Source organism: Abramis brama, assembly GCF_963993115.1.
Source record: "Abramis brama genome assembly, chromosome: 2".
Taxonomy (NCBI): Eukaryota; Metazoa; Chordata; class Actinopteri; order Cypriniformes; family Leuciscidae; genus Abramis; species Abramis brama.
The window spans coordinates 8094101-8110616 of NC_139964.1; positions in this window are offsets into that span (position 1 = coordinate 8094101).

Here is a 16516-nt window from a genome sequence, read left to right on the forward strand (position 1 = left end):
CTGAAGGAGAAAAAAAAAAATCACAATTTGAGTCACCATTATGGATATCAGTGTTTGATTTAGTTGGGCAGTTGACCTTTACATGTTTAACTTTAGATTTTGTTTGACTGTTGTATCTGAGGGTGTATTCACACCAGCACAGTCCGATAGGTCACTTCCTTTGGTCCGGACCAAATACAATGTTGATTTTTTTTTGTTTGATACGGTTCGCTTTCAAACTGCTCTTTTTGCAAGTGAACCAAAATTTGTAAACAAAACCACACGTGTGCTAAGGTCGTCCATTCATTGGACAGGAATTCTCAAGCAGGGAAAAGCAGGAAGTGCAAAAACAGGCTCAGCATGGAGATATTTCGTAATGTAATATTTGTTCTTTTACTGATTTGGTGTTATTCTCTACAAACGCAATATGAAGAAACTAATGAGCATCATATGATACAATGTCGTCTATACAATGTTGTAATTAGAATTTTTAACTATCGTTACATTATATGATCGTGCTCCTATTCATGCAAATGCTTTTAAACAATTTAAGCTGGATATAAGACAATGGTATAAGGGCATATAAGACAAAAGAGAACGTTATGTCTGTGAATGTCCTGATACACGACGTGCAACAGTATCGTGTGCACAGACAGCGCGCTGGACTGTGCGGGAGACCGCTCATATCCCCTCTCCTTCATCCGTTCGCTAAACTTGCTGAACACATCAGTATTTGTATGCGTTATTTCCAGCAATTGGGTCGGTTCATGTTCACACCGTAAACGAACCGTACCAGAGTTCGTTTGGAACCGTACTGAGACCACCTCTTCAGCTGGGTCTCGGTTCGGTTGTTTGGTCCGCACCCGAGTGCGATTGCTGTATTCACACCTGCCCAAAAGATCCGCACCAAGGGGGGAAACAAACTTGAGTTCGATTCAATCGAACCAAACAAGGCAGGTGTGAATACACCCTGAGTTATAACAACCAGATGAACAAAGAGAAAAGGTGAACAGGTGGTGCTGGTTTTATTTTAACATAGTCATCATTTGACCTGAATCACTGAACTCATTTAGAGCATAATCTCTGACTTAAATGTATATTGGTCATTACAGCATCACAGTGATTCTACAGAATAAGATCCAGATTTTTCAATATAATCCAAATTATTTCTTAACAGTTGTTCTGATATTAAAGAAAAAAAATCTTCCTTTAAGACACACACAGATATCAAGAATCAGTTTATGAATCTCAACAATGGTGACAAAAAACAAAACAAATCAATTAGGTAAAGGAAATTACTAAGACAATAGATCATAATTTATTCATACCACAATGCATGATGGGAGTCATGAATGAGTTTTGATTGGTGGCACCAAGAATGCACTGCAACATGCTTTATTATTGTCACCATTGTTGAGAATCACAGGCTGATTCCTGATGTCTGTGTGTCCAAATATAATACTTTTCAAAGTATTTTGAAAAGAAAAACTTTTAAGAAATCTTTTTGATTATATTGAAAATGCTGAAAATAGTATACTGTAGAATCACAGGCTGCTGTAATCAACAAGGTAAACCTATCTCTCTAAATGAGTTTTGTGCTTCAGGTCAAATGATGATTATGTCAAAACATAACCAACACCACCTGATCAGCTTTTCTCTTTGTTCATCTGAGAGTTATAACTCAGATGCAACAGCCAAACAAAATCTAACATTATTAGTTTAAGGGTCAAGAGCCCAACTAAAGCCAATACTGATCACCATAATGGCAACTTTTTTTCTTTTTTTTTTAAAGAGAGATTTTCTCCTTTCGTGATTCTGCTTGTTAACATCAGGTGTCTTCAATAATGCTCAATCATCACTCAATCAATCACCTAATTATATCATTAACTTTAACACTATTGAGTCTGGAGCCAAATAAAATCCCAGGAAAGTTCATTTAACACTGGAGTTTTTACTGTGTGAGTTCATGGGTGGAATAAACATATGGCAGGACTTTTACTTTCTGACCCCTGGACTTTCCACCTCTGCTGGTTAGTAATAAGTGAAGCTGGTAAAGCTGTTTGTGGAGTTGTTTAATCCTCCTCTGCTGAGATCTTCACAGATTTAATGTCTTATTTTCTCTTCAGTTGATTTCATCTTAGACAGTGTCTGAAGTCAGTTGTAGTTCTTGTGTTTCTGCTCATCTCTTTTTCTGTTCTCTTCTTTCCTTCAGTGATTCTTTTTGTTAACAGGCTTATTAAGGCTGAGATGATTCTATATTTAATAAACACAGATTTTGTGGCTCAGATAAGGTCCAATTGTGGTTTATTTCTTTGCTCTTGGCTGACATGTGGCATTGCTATGGCCTGCTTGTGGCCCAGATCTGGCAAACAGGAGTGAGCCGCCCAAGGGCCATCATTCCACGCTGCATGTGGACCAGATCATCTTTCCACGGGTGCCAGATGTGGGCCGGATCTGGGACATCAAAATGTTGCTATGTGGGATGTTTCATTGATAAAATCAAAAATTTGATTACAAAATTCCTCTTGTCACTAGAAAGCAAAACATAGCATTTTAAAACTGATCTTAAAGCTGCAGTCCGTAGCTTTTTTGGGTTAAAAATTATTTAAAATAAATTTGTGAGCAAATACATAACCAGCCAGTGTTCAAAACTATCTGCTTGTCTGAGCTTGATTTAAAACGGTAAGCTTGTAATAATGTTTTTAACTCCAGTGGTACTGGTGGATTTCTGCGGGAAATTCGAGCATGTCTTTGCGTCATTACGTCACATCTGTACACATAAAGAAGGAGTCTCGGCTAGTAGGCTATGTTGCGTGTGAGGATGCTGGAGGAGGAGATTTATAGCCTTTTCTCACAGCGCTTGATATGATTAAACTTATCAGTTTGATGGCGGATCCAGAAAGGTTCAAACGACAATCGCCAGTGACAACTGGAGATTCACCCGTTGTAAAACGCGAAAGACTTCTGAGAAAAAAAGAGACTGCAACCGGGCCCATGCAAAAACAAGGACAAATATCGGAAGGGCATTTAATGTAGTCACGCAATGTGATGTTGTTAACATTAACAATTTGAGAACAAAGTATAATTTGTACCGTTTGATGTGATGTGATAAGCGATCGTTAGATTTAATCGGCACGATTTACTGCAATGATTTTTTCCCCATAGTTGGTCAGAACAAAAGTGAATATTACTTACTTGTTCAGATGACATTTTCGGGTGAAAATTCTTATGTTGGTCATACTTCCAAAAAGTAGAATCTGTGATGGCGAATGACAGTATCACACCACCAGCGCGGTGATTGACAGCAGCACATTCTCCTCAACACATTGGATTCATCCGCGCTGTGCCATGCTGAGGCACAACCCACGTATAATTGATAATTCCGCGAATAACTGCAATTACAGATTTCGAACAGAGATGGCGACAAAGAGGAAAAACTGCAGACTGCAGCTTTAAAGGGTTAGTTCACCCAAAAATGAAAATTCTGTCAGTAATTACTCTCCCTCATGTTGTTCCAACCGCGTAAGACCTTCGTTCATCTTCGGAACATAAATTAAGATATTTTTGATGAAATCTGAGAGTTGTCTCACTCCTCCATAGGCTGCTAGGTGACTGAAACTTGCTGGCCCAGAAAAGTTATTAAAGAGATCGTTAATATAGTCCAAGTGACTACAGTGGCTTAATCTTAAGTATATCAAGCGACGAGAATACTTTTTGTGCGCAAAAACAAACAAAAATAACGACTTTATTCCACTATTCATTTCCTTCTCTCTGGGCCTCGTAGTGTTTTTGCGCTGCGCGTCTGTGTTGCACGTCAACACGCATCACACACATGACCAGCGTCGGCCAATAGTGAGCCTACGTGGTGACGTGCAACACAGACGCGCTGCGCAAAAACACTACGTGAACCAACTAGAGGCCCAGAGAGAAGGAAATGAATAGTGGAATAAAGTCGTTATTTTTGTTTGTTTTTGTGCACAAAAAGTATTTTCGTCACTTGATATACTTAAGATTGAGCCACTGTAGTCACTTGGACTATATTAACGATCTCTTTAATAACTTTTCTGGGCCAGCAAGTTTCGGTCATCTAGCAGCCTATGGAGAAGTGATCCAGCACTCAGATTTCATCAAAAATATCTTAATTTGTGTTCCGAAGATGAACGAAGGTCTTACGCGGTTGGAACAACATGAGGGTGAGTAATTACTGACAGAATTTTCATTTTTGGGTGAACTAACCCTTTAAATGGGTTAACCCTCATATGGCAAGAGACAACACATAATTATGTACAGTGATGTGTGTCCCTGTTATATCTGTAACAATAACCTAGTCTAGTGTTGTATCTGTAACTATGAGTGCAGGCAGAATCAGCATGAGGATTGGGCTGATACATGATAACCTAGTCTAGTGGGAAATCTCCACATTTCTACAGGTCTTCATTACCGTCCTCCTCGACACATGTGCATGATTTTGTGCAAATACCAGACCCTTGCAACGCTAGGGAATCTAGTGTCACCGCTAAGGCCGAGGACAACCACCACTCCGGAGGAGCTACACCAAGAGACACCAACGAGACAAGACAACGACGTGAGAATAAAACTTGATTTCTTTATTGGGTATAAAACACTTTAAGTCAACGTCACTGGCACAGGACTTCTCCTTTCTCCAAAGCGACAACGTTGAGACAGAATAAAGCAGACTTCAATGAATGCAGGCTTTACGACCAGCTTCTTAATTCCCTCTCTCTTCCAGCACAGCGATCATGGAGCCGAGTGCGATGGGCTACAGATATCAAACCTCAATGTAACAGAGGACCAGGCATCTCATCTCCCAAGACGGCAGGGGTGATATTGTATGCAGCGCACTTGGACTAGGGGACCCTAGGGTGGCCAATAACTGGATTTCTCTCTGTTCACAGGACGACAGTGGAGATAGGAGCCAGACACAGCCGAGACGGACCTCAAGGGAGGAAGACTCTGAGCAGCGGATGATTGGATATCTCCGTTCTCCAGGACACAAGGATGGAAACAAAAACACCACGGTAGGTAACCAACTCTCTCCGTTCACAGAACAGCAGCAGATAACTGTATGTTCCTTCTTCACCAGGCAGCAGAGGCAGAATACAGCGGTCAGTGAGAGAGGTATTCAAAGCAGCAGATAACAGGGTATCTTCGTTCACAGAACAGCAGAGGCAGAATACAGCAGTCAGCGAGAGAGGTATTCAAAGCAGCAGATAACAGGGTATCTTCGTTCACAGAACAGCAGAGGCAGAATACAGCAGTCAGTGAGAGAGGTATTCAAAGCAGCAGATAACAGGGTCTCTTCGTTCACAGAACAGCAGAGGCAGAATACAGCAGTCAGCGAGAGAGGTATTCAAAGCAGCAGATAACAGGGTATCACACAGTATTTATATATACCTTACACGTGCTCACTTCAATCTTTAGACACTGCAATGACACACTACCTCACAGTGAAAAGTAAGCCTTCACTCCGTCTTGCCAGGGCCAGCCAATCCACAGCCGTGATCTTCAAAGGGGGATATTAGGTTACATAAGCGATACGAGGATCGGGTCTCACTCATCTGCTCCGACGACACATAGCAAGAGAACACGATGGCAGCAAACACAAGTCAATGACTCAAATACTCTTCCTAAACTCAAAAGATGTTATCTCTCACACAGTTGCCATTCGTGTACTTAACTTCTCTCGCGATGAAAACGTACGTCCAGCAATGCTTTCACTTGCTCCACTCTCCCAGTCCTAATTGCCAGTCACTCGCCCCACTCTCCCAGTCCTACTTGCAAGTCACTCGCCCGTTCTCGATCCTTACTGTCTTTATCGTGACTCACTGCTCTTGATCGCGACTGCTCTCTCGTACATCCTCAAGCCGCCACTTTTAAATCCCCCGTTGGAGACACGCGCTTTTGATTTTGAAATGTGCAGTGCTCATGTTTATTCAACGATGTCAATGCCAACCACAAACAGATTTTCCAAAAGGCTGTGTTGATATTGTGAACCAATGTATGGGAAACACTGTAATATAATTTGACAGCTAACAATTATAGTTTAACCTAGCCATCTTCAAAGTCACGCTTAGGGGCTGTTTACACCTGGCCACTTCATGCGTTTTCTGTGACCGGATAGCTATCCGATCGTGAAAAGACCAGGTGCAAACGCCCTCCGAAACGCATTCGAGACGGATTTGAATCCAATCGCTCAAACCACTTCAGGAGGTGGTCTGAGACGCATTCCAGACGAAACTGGACAAGTGTAAATGCATCTGGTTGTTGAAACCACATATGTAAATTGTACTCCTCCCAAAAACGTTAAAAAAATAAACGTGTGAGAGCGTGTTATAGGTTATATGTAATGTTATAGCCAGTTATGATGATGGTACTGGAACACGCATCACCGCAGATGAGAAGCTGAGCATATATTCATTAAGCCAACGCGCAAACTATCGCAAATCAAAAGTGAAAGTGAGACGCTTAACACACAATCATCATCATTAAAAGTAGAGAAACAAAATGATCTTACCAGGGCTGTTGCCGCTATCTCTTACTGCGGTCTTTGATTTTGACATTTTAGCTGATGATCAATAAAATGCAGCTTATATTTGTTGCTTTCGGTGACGTGCACTCCATTAAATCTGCATATAGCGCGGGAATTGAAGATCGGATTTAAATCCGTTTCGCAAAAACACATTTATGTGACCCAGGTGTAAATGGAATCGTTTAGATAAATCAGATAGTTATCCGATCTGAGAAAACGCATGAAGTGGCCAGGTGTAAACAGCCCCTTAGTAACACGTGCGTCACCACAGTGCAACAGTGAAAGGACCCTCTCAAACAGTGTCGCGCCGCGCCGCGTTCCGATCGTTATTAAAGCGACATACACCGGTATTGCAGTATTTTAAAAATTCATATCATAACAAAAATAAACACCGGTATTCGGTATGAACCGGTACACCGCCCAGCACTAGTTTGAGTGTTTGAGATTTAGCTCTTAAAATGATTCCCTCATCAATGCCCTGAATACTGAACAAGGGAGTTTCCAACCAGCAAGTCTGGGAAATATTCTAATCACAACATTATGAATTCACATTATGGTCTCTGTAGCAAAAGTTTATGAAGAAAAACCCTGCATATTTTTTTTCATTGAAAACAAAGGTGAGCCCCATGCTTAATTACATTGCCCAGTGTGTCAAAGACGGTTCTTCACCTTTACTCAAGTATCTAAAGCACATGATCAAAACTTTGACACACCCTCACATTTTACTGACAAGAAGCTTCCTGATAGCATGCTGTAATGTAGTGGGTTGAGTCTGTGAATCTATAAAATCTCTACGCAGTTCTACAGATGCTCATTATCATCATCCTCTTTTTCTTCGACAAAGAAATCAACAGATCATCGAGAGAACGTCAAAATGTCTGAAAATACAACAGATGTTGAGGACATTCTTTGTGACATAAAAAGGGTTTTCAAGAAACATGAAGGTAATGTTTTCACTTGATGAAATTTACACTTTTTATTTATTTATTACAAATTATATTTTAGCAAAACATTAGAATGTAATAAAGAGTTGCCTATTAAATTCTAAATATGTATAGTAAGTTTTCAATTCACAATCTGTATAACCCAATTTAAAGACCAAAAACAGGGACTAGTAATGTTTTTTGTGCCATTTTCCTTTAGTTAAAGGGATAGTTCACCCTAAAATGAAAATTCTGTCATCATTTATTCACCCTCAATTTGTTCCAAACCTGTATACATTTCTTTGTTCTGCTCAACACAAAGAAAGATATTTTAAATAATGTTTCTAACCAAACAGTTTTGGGGCAACATTGACTTCCATAGTCTTTTTTTTTTCCTACCATGGAGGTCAGTGGTTCCCCAAAACTGTATACATTCTTCAAAATATCTTCCCTCACTAAACGAATTTTACATTTTTTAAATGCAAAGTTTCAGTTCTGTATCACATTATGCGATTCAAAATAGATGGAGTTTTTGATGGAATAGATGGAATAGATGGAATAATGGATGATCCACATTTATGCACATTTTGTGATATCGCAATGATTACAATTGCATAAAGTTCGTTCTCTTTTTAAGCTGAAACTAAATATTTCTAAGAAAGTATTTCTAACAGACTAAATGTCTCTCCACAGAGAAAAGAAAGACACAAATTGCAGAGAATTTGCAAAACGTCATACAGATTTACTCTCTGGACTTTTCAAAGGACATCATGAAGGCAAGTTATGCATCAAAAAAGGAGAGGAGAATGTTTCCTGCATAGGCCTATAAATTTAGCCCATAGCAAACAGAAATAATGTCACTACAGTCATATGAATACATGGTGCTTAATTGCTGGGCTGCCTGCTTGGAGTAATATTGATGTCTTGGGCTGAATCAATCATGCACATATTTGATAGCCTAACAGGACTATTTTTCACTTTTAACACGTACAGTATGCCCTAACCAATGCAAATAATGATCACTTTTGCTGTGTGACAATTAATATTTTCTATGCTCTAGATTTTCAACGACCCCATTCATGGTCAGATTGAGATGCACCCGCTGCTGGTGAAGATCATCGACACTCCTCAGTTTCAGAGACTCCGTCACATCAAACAACTGGGAACAAAATATCTGGTGTTCCCTGGAGCAACTCACACTCGCTTCGAACACTCCATTGGGTAATCTTTTCGAGCCTGGACCTTCCCTTACGGAACAAAATACAGTGCTATGCATAAGTTTAGACACCCATGTTAAAGTTGACTAAAAAGAGGAATATAAAATCATCTTTTGGAAATTGAACTTAATGCCTTAATTAAAGAAATTAGGAAAAATCCAACCTTAAAGGACACCAATTTTCTTTGTGAATGAATAATGTATCGTAAATAAATAAATGTTCTTCCTTAAAATACAGGGTGCTTAAGTCTGGACACCCCTATGTTAAATTCCCATAGAGGCAGGCAGATTTTTATTTTTAAAGGCCAGTTACTTCATGGATCCAGGATACTATGCATCCTGATAAAGTTCCCTTGGCCTTTGGAATTAAAATAGCCCCACATCATCACATAGCCTTCACCATACCTAGAGATTGGCATGGTTTTATTTCAGTTAGCCTAATAGCTGGTTTGATTTGCATTGAGAGATGATCTTATGGAAAGTACTCCATGCCAATCTCTAGGTATGGTGAAGGCTATGTGATGATGTGGGGCTATTTTAATTCCAAAGGCCAAGGGACCTTTATCAGGATGCATAGTATCCTGGATCCATGAAGTAACTGGCCTTTAAAAATAAAAATCTGCCTGCCTCTATGGGAATTTAACATAGGGGTGTCCAAACTTATGCACCCTGTATTTTAAGGAAGAACATTTATTTATTTACGATACATTATTCATTCACAAAGAAAATTGGTGTCCTTAAAGGTTGGATTTTTCCTAATTTTTTTAATTAAGGCATTAAGTTCAATTTCCAAAATATGATTTTTTATTCCTCTTTTTAGTCAACTTTAGCATGGGTGTCTAAACTTATGCATAGATTATACTGCAAGATTTTTCAATATACTGCAATGTAGGCATTGACCATGCATAGCTATATATATAAAAAATTAGGCATCAGTTTATTGTCTGGGTTTTGTCGTGTAGCGTCGCGCCACATCCAGTGTTGTATCACTGATTACAATAGGTTCTATTGTCTTTGTCCAGTCTAGACACAGTGTTATGAAATAGCAGAGCTTGACCGCATGTTCTCAGTGTTCCACGACCTCAAGCTTAACCTGACATAGTCCTGTGCATGAACAACAAGGTTCATCGGACTCAGTGAAATCTTGGTTGTACATGGTTGGAAACTGAAATTCATGGCTTAGTGTGGATATCAAAACCAAAATGGCATATTACTTAACAATTAGTTAATAGTCAAGTGCCTCAACAAGTAAAGTCATAACAAAATTGATACATTTGCAAATCATTAGCCAATGATTAATTAAAGCAGACAATTCGAAGTTGAAGTGTAACCCGTCTTGTCTGTCTGCGTTGTGTTCTGGGTTGTTTTCAAGTAGACACAGGGGCACGGGCTGTCACAATGCAGTTTATTCTCTGCGGTCATAAACAATATGGCAGTGAGTGTTGCGTGGCATCAGGTTAGCATCTCAGTCAAATCCTGCATTGCTCTGACTATACTCATATTAATCATTTAACCTCTTTCCATAAGGAAAAACTACATACAATTGTAATCAAAACAAATACCAAAAAATATCACAGATATTCCCAATAGGAAAACACATTGTAAATTTCCCCTCAGCCATACATTAATTCCAACATGCATATAAAAACACAGAATTAACTTCCCCTCAGTCATGCATGTAAAACCATTGTGTAAACTACACATATATTCATTCATCTCGAACAAATATGCACATAAAAAAAAAACATACCTGCGGTCATAAACAATATGGCAGTGAGTGTTGTGTGGCATCAGGTTAGCATCTAAAAAAAGATAGCATCACGTCAATGCAATGTTAATGGCCTGCCGGACAGCTAGCTTAACACGTGCTGCAGCAGCTACCGGACTGCAATTAACATATAAAAACACAATATCGCGGCTCGTAGTTCATTAAAACTACTGCAAGATTCACTCGTCATCATAGGCACTCTTACACGGTGATAAGTCAACAAATAAATGATAACAGCAACTTATATATCCGTTTTATTATCGGAGAGACCTGACGTGAACTCACCTCAGTCAAATCCTGCATTGCTCTGACTGAGGTCAGCCTTGCGCTGCACAAATCCCCGTCCGCTGACGTCACACGCACACATGCACTGCTCTAACCCGACACGCAGGCAGGATGAACCCAAGACAAAACTCCCAGTAATACAAAAAGGAATATTCTTGGTGGAATTCATAAGTATACAGATAAACCTGCTACAGAAGTACATGACTTCAACCCATTGTGGTAATTAACGCATTGATTTACACTATTAGTTAAAATATGTTATTAAGGAATTAATACATTATGACACATTTAATTAATAACAATTCATATATTACTTAATCTATTTATAATTTAGAATATTTATTAGTTACTGATGCAGCAATCATTAATTAATGGTTTAGTTCTTCATGAGTCCACCACTAACACATGATTATCTGTGCATTTGTTGAGTTCATATTTTTCAATAGTGTTTCAATTCTTTAAATCATCAATTACAGAAAAAGCAGTCATTTGTCTGTTATTAAAACAGCCATGTTGATCTGCTTTATCAATGCAGAAATGTTCTTCATAAACACCTGCAATTGCTGATAAAACACCAATTTAAAGAAAATCAAGGGTCAAGAGCCCAACTAAAGCAAACACTGATCTCCATGATGGTGACCTCAAACGAAACACTTTCAATAAGACATCAACATCTAAACCTCTGTTAATTCTCAATAAGAACTTCTGTAGACGTCTGACAGAAATAAAGTCAGTCTGGTTAGTAATAAGTGAAGCTGGTAATGCTGTTTGTGGAGTTGTTTAATCAGATCTTCAGAGAGTTAATGTCTTTTATCTTCAGTTCATCTAAGGCTGTGTCTGAATAAAGTTGTAGTTTGTGTTCTTATTACTCTTTTGAAAGATGATTGAAAGAATGTTTCAGGAACATCACACTAACCTTTAAATAACATTCTAGTAACATTAAGGAAACTGGACATTTTTATGTTCTTGGAATGTTAGAAATCAATGTTCCTATAATGTTGAATTTTAAATCAAAATTAAGTTGAAAGAATGTCTTTGAGGAACATTATACATTTTAAAACGCATTCCTCTAACGTCAAGAAAACTGGAAATTTTCCACGTTCCTAGAACCAACACTGAATATTTGGAGAACGTTCTTATAACAAAAGTATGTTAGCTCGGCTGTTCAAATCCTTCCTTCCCGCTCTGCCAGAAAGCTGCTGTGATTTGCTGATGGAAAGCATGAAATTACGTAATAAGCCGTATATTGCTGAAAAGCGCATGCTGTCTGCTGTCAGGGGCAATTTGAATGGTTTTGATAGCGCAAACAGTTGAAGAGTTACGGTAAAATAAATACAGCTTGCTGGTATGTGTCGGCGACGACCCAGCCGGTTTAAAAGGGTTAATGGTGACTACAAACAGAACTTTCATTAAAATATAAAAAGCTAAACTTCGGTTACTTCTCAATTAGAAATTTTGTTGATCTATAACAGAATTAAAGTCAATCTGGTTAATAACAAAATGCCATAATGGGTAATGGCTGGAAGTCAGTTGTTGTGTCTCTCTTTTTTTTTCTGTTCTTGTTTCGCTTTCCTTCAATGATTCTGCTTATTAATATCAGGTAGTTTTGCTAATAGTCAATCATCACTTAATTATCTCATTAACTTCAACACTACTTCAGTATTATTTTAACACCCAGTAGTGTGGACACATATGTATAGCGGGCCGGAAGGTCCAAAAATAGGATCTGTATACACACTTTCCTCAGGCAGCTGGCAACTCACTGCGAGTCTAATTGAAACTTAACAGGGGTTTAACTCTAATATGTTTCATTTGAAGTCACCATAAGAGTGATTAGTGTTTCCATTCGTTTTTTCTGTTCTCTTCTTTTCTTCAGTGATTCTGCTTGTTAACAGGCTTATTAAGGGTGAGATGACTCCATATTTAATATACAAAGATTTTGTGGCTCAGATCAGGTCCAGTTCTGGTTTATTTCTTTGCTCTTGGCTGACGTGTGGCATTGCTATGGCCTGCTTGTGGTCCAGATCTGGCAAACAGGAGTGAGCCGCCCAAGTGCCATCATTCCACGCTGCATGTGGACCAGATCATCTTTCCACGGGTGCCAGATGTGGGCCGGATATGAGACGTCACAATGTTGCTATGTGGGTCACTCTCCTCACACAGCGAGAGACTCACTCTCCTCAGCTGGCGACTCACTCTCAAGTCAAGTCAAGTCATCTTCATTTATATAGCGCTTTTAACAATGTAGATTGTTCCAAAACAGCTTTAAATTGATAATAGGAAATTAAAGTAAAGTGTTTTGGCTTTATAGTAGCTCTAGAATAAAGTTATTGTCCAGCTAAAGTTAGTTTGATTGATTCACTTCCGTCGCAACGATCATTAGTTATTAACTTAGGGGCCGCTAACATGACACCATTTTAACAGAAAAACCTTAAGTTCTTTCTGCGCAAATTTCAAAAATGCGAACCAGTGAGAACGCCGATGACGTGCACATGCCTATTAGGAGTTCAGTCTATAGGTATGCGCGTTTGAATAAATGTGCGCAGGCGTGAAGTCCTTCCGTACAAATCAACCCTCAACATACTACTTGTCTGGCCCTAAAATTAATAATGACTCTCTCTCCTCACACAGCGAGTGACTCTCTCTCCTCACACAGCGAGCGACTCACTTTCCTCACACAGTGGACGACTCACTCTCCTCAGCTGGCGATTCACTCTCATAACACAGCAAGCGACTCTCTCTCCTCAGCAGGTGACTCACTCTCCTAACACAGCGAGTGACACTCTCTCTCCTCACACAGCGGGTGACTCACTCTCCTCAGCTGGTCACTCACTCTTCTCAGCGGGCGACTCGCTCTCCTCAGCGGATGACTCACTCTCCTCACACAGCGGGTGACTCACTCTCCTCAGCTGGCGTCTCACTCTCCTCAGCAGGCGACTCACTCTCCTCAGCGGGTGACTCACTCTCCTCAGCGGGTGACTCACTCTCCTCACACAGCAGGTGACTCACTCTCCTCAGCTGGCGTCTCACTCTCCTCAGCGGGTGACTCACTCTCCTCACACAGCAGGTGACTCACTCTCCTCACACAGCAGGTGACTCACTCTCCTCAGCTGGTGTCTCACTCTCCTCAGCGGGCGACTCACTCTCCTCACACAGCAGGTGACTCACTCTCCTCAGCTGGCGTCTCACTCTCCTCAGCAGGCGACTCACTCTCCTCATCTGGCTAATCACTGTCCTCAGCTGCCGACTCTCTCTCCTCACACAGCGGGCGACTCACTATCCTCAGCAGGCAACTCACTCTCCTCAGCAGGCGACTCACTCTCCTAACACAGCAGGCGACTCACTTTCCTCAGCTGGCGATTCACTCTCCTCACACAGCCAGTGATTTACTCTCCTCACACAGCGGGTGACTCACTCTCCTCAGCTGACAACTCACTCTCCTCACACAGCGGGCGACTCACTCTCCTCAGCTGACGACTCACTCTCCTCATTTCACGTCTCACTCACATCACACAGCAGGCGACTCAATCTCCTCAGTTGACAACTCACTCTCCTCACACGGCAACTCACTTTCCTCAGCTGGCGACTCACTCTCCTCAGTTGACGACTCACTCTCCTCAGCTGGCGATTCACTCTCCTCACACAGCGAGCGACTCACTCTCCTCAGCTGGCGATTCACTCTCCTCACACAGCGAGCGACTCACTCTCCACACACAACGGGCGACTCACTCTCCTCAGCGAGCGACTCACTCTCCTCAGCGAGCGACTCACTCTCCTCAGCGAGCGACTCACTCTCCTCAGCGGGAGACTCACTCTCCTCAGCGGGCGACTCACTCCCCTCACACAGCGGGCGACTCAATCTCCTCAGTTGACCACTCACTCTCCTCACACAGCAGGCGACTCAATCTCCTCAGTTGACCACTCACTCTCCTCACACGGCAAATCACTTTCCTCAGTTGACAACTCACTCTCCTCAGCTGACGACTCACTCTCCTCATGCAGCAAGCAACTCACTCTTCTATCAGTGGTGAATCTCAGCACCTAGTGGCTATAGTATAGTGACTTCCCACGAAAAGTCATTAGTCCTATTTTTGGACCTTCCGGCCCGCCATACATATGTACATTGAGGGGTGTTCATTTAACACTGGGGATTTTGCTGTGTTTGCATGATTTTTCCTTTAACTAAATTTTTTTTTGTGTGTGTTAGTGTGGCGTATTTAGCAGAATGTCTTCTCAGAAGTCTTCACGATAATCAGCCAAAGCTCAACATTACCAAACAGGATTTCCTGTGCGTTCAGATCGCCGCTCTGTGCCATGACATGGGTGAGTAGCACAAACATTCATGTGCATATTTACTCAGAAAACCCCTTAAGCAAATCAAGCACAGAGGTGTGCATTTCATTGCTGTTGCTTTATGTTGTTTTAAACAAAACAAAAACTATATATATATATATATATATATATATCCATGTAGATAATTTCTAGGACATTTAAATGGGACATTATTTCCATGACAGTAAAGAGATGCCTTGAAGGTTATGGCTAAAACAAGCTATTTAGTTTTTCAATATTTTTCAAAGGACAATTTGAACATTATGTATTTTTTTCAGCAACATATAAAAAATAATTTATATATAAAAAACAAAAACAAAATTATTAATAGTAAATGAAAAAAAGTAATTTATACATAAAAAAAACCATGTTACCTTTTCCTTTCAGGTCATGGTCCATTTTCTCATTTATTTGATGGCATGTTCATCCCTGAAGTCCGACCTGGTGAGTATCTGAGTTTTCTCACTTCAGTTATTTCAGATTTGCATGTAAGCAAGGAATATTAGGCTTCTTGTTACAGCCATTGAATAGTTAAATACATGCCTTTTATTGCTAAACCCGAAGCAAGGCAAATATATAGAGTAATGCATATATAACCGAAAGAAAATTGATCTCAAATTACTTTTTTATTGTACATATAAATCATTAACATTGTTAGATTCAAAACCACATCACATAATTTGTAACCTGAATGCCAGTGAAATGCCTCATTATTTACAACCAAAATAATTTAGTCAGGAATTACAAACAAAAAATTAAAGCTGCAAGCAGCGATGAAAGGGCCCTCGCACCCGTGCCATCGTCACTCGGTGGCTTTAGGAAGACAGAGCATGGTTGGGCAATGTGCATTTAAGGAGGTATAGTAGTTGCTAGCATGTTTAGTATGTTTCTAGCATGCTTAGTACACAATAGTTATGTGGTTAGTTCTGCATTACTGTGTTAACCATGTCAGTTTTTGTTGCCAGTAGGTGGGGCTATGTCTATATCTGAATATCGCTATGTAGATGTGTTCAGTGCAGGACTTTTATCAAACATGTGAAGTTTGGGGCAGATTGGACATTGTATGCTTGAGTTACAGCAAATTCCTATTTAATTGCAGTAATAGCATGCTTTATCACTTAGCTAAGTGTTTGCTAGCATGTTTTAGCATGTTTCTAGTATGTTGTTAGCATGTTTAGCACTTGCTGGCACTTTTTTATATGTTATCAGGAGTTCACAACAGGGTTAAACATGCCACTTCCTGTTGCCAGCAGGTGGCGCTATGATTGTAACTGAATATGTGCATGGTCATGTGTTCAGGACAAAACGCTTATCAAAAGTGTGAAGTTTGGCACAGATTGGACATTGCCTTCTTGAGTAACAACAACATCCTGTTTCATTGAATTAGCATGCTTTAGCACTTAGCTAAGTATTGCTAGCATGTTTTAACATGTTTCTAGCATGTTTAGAAGTCAATGGCATTT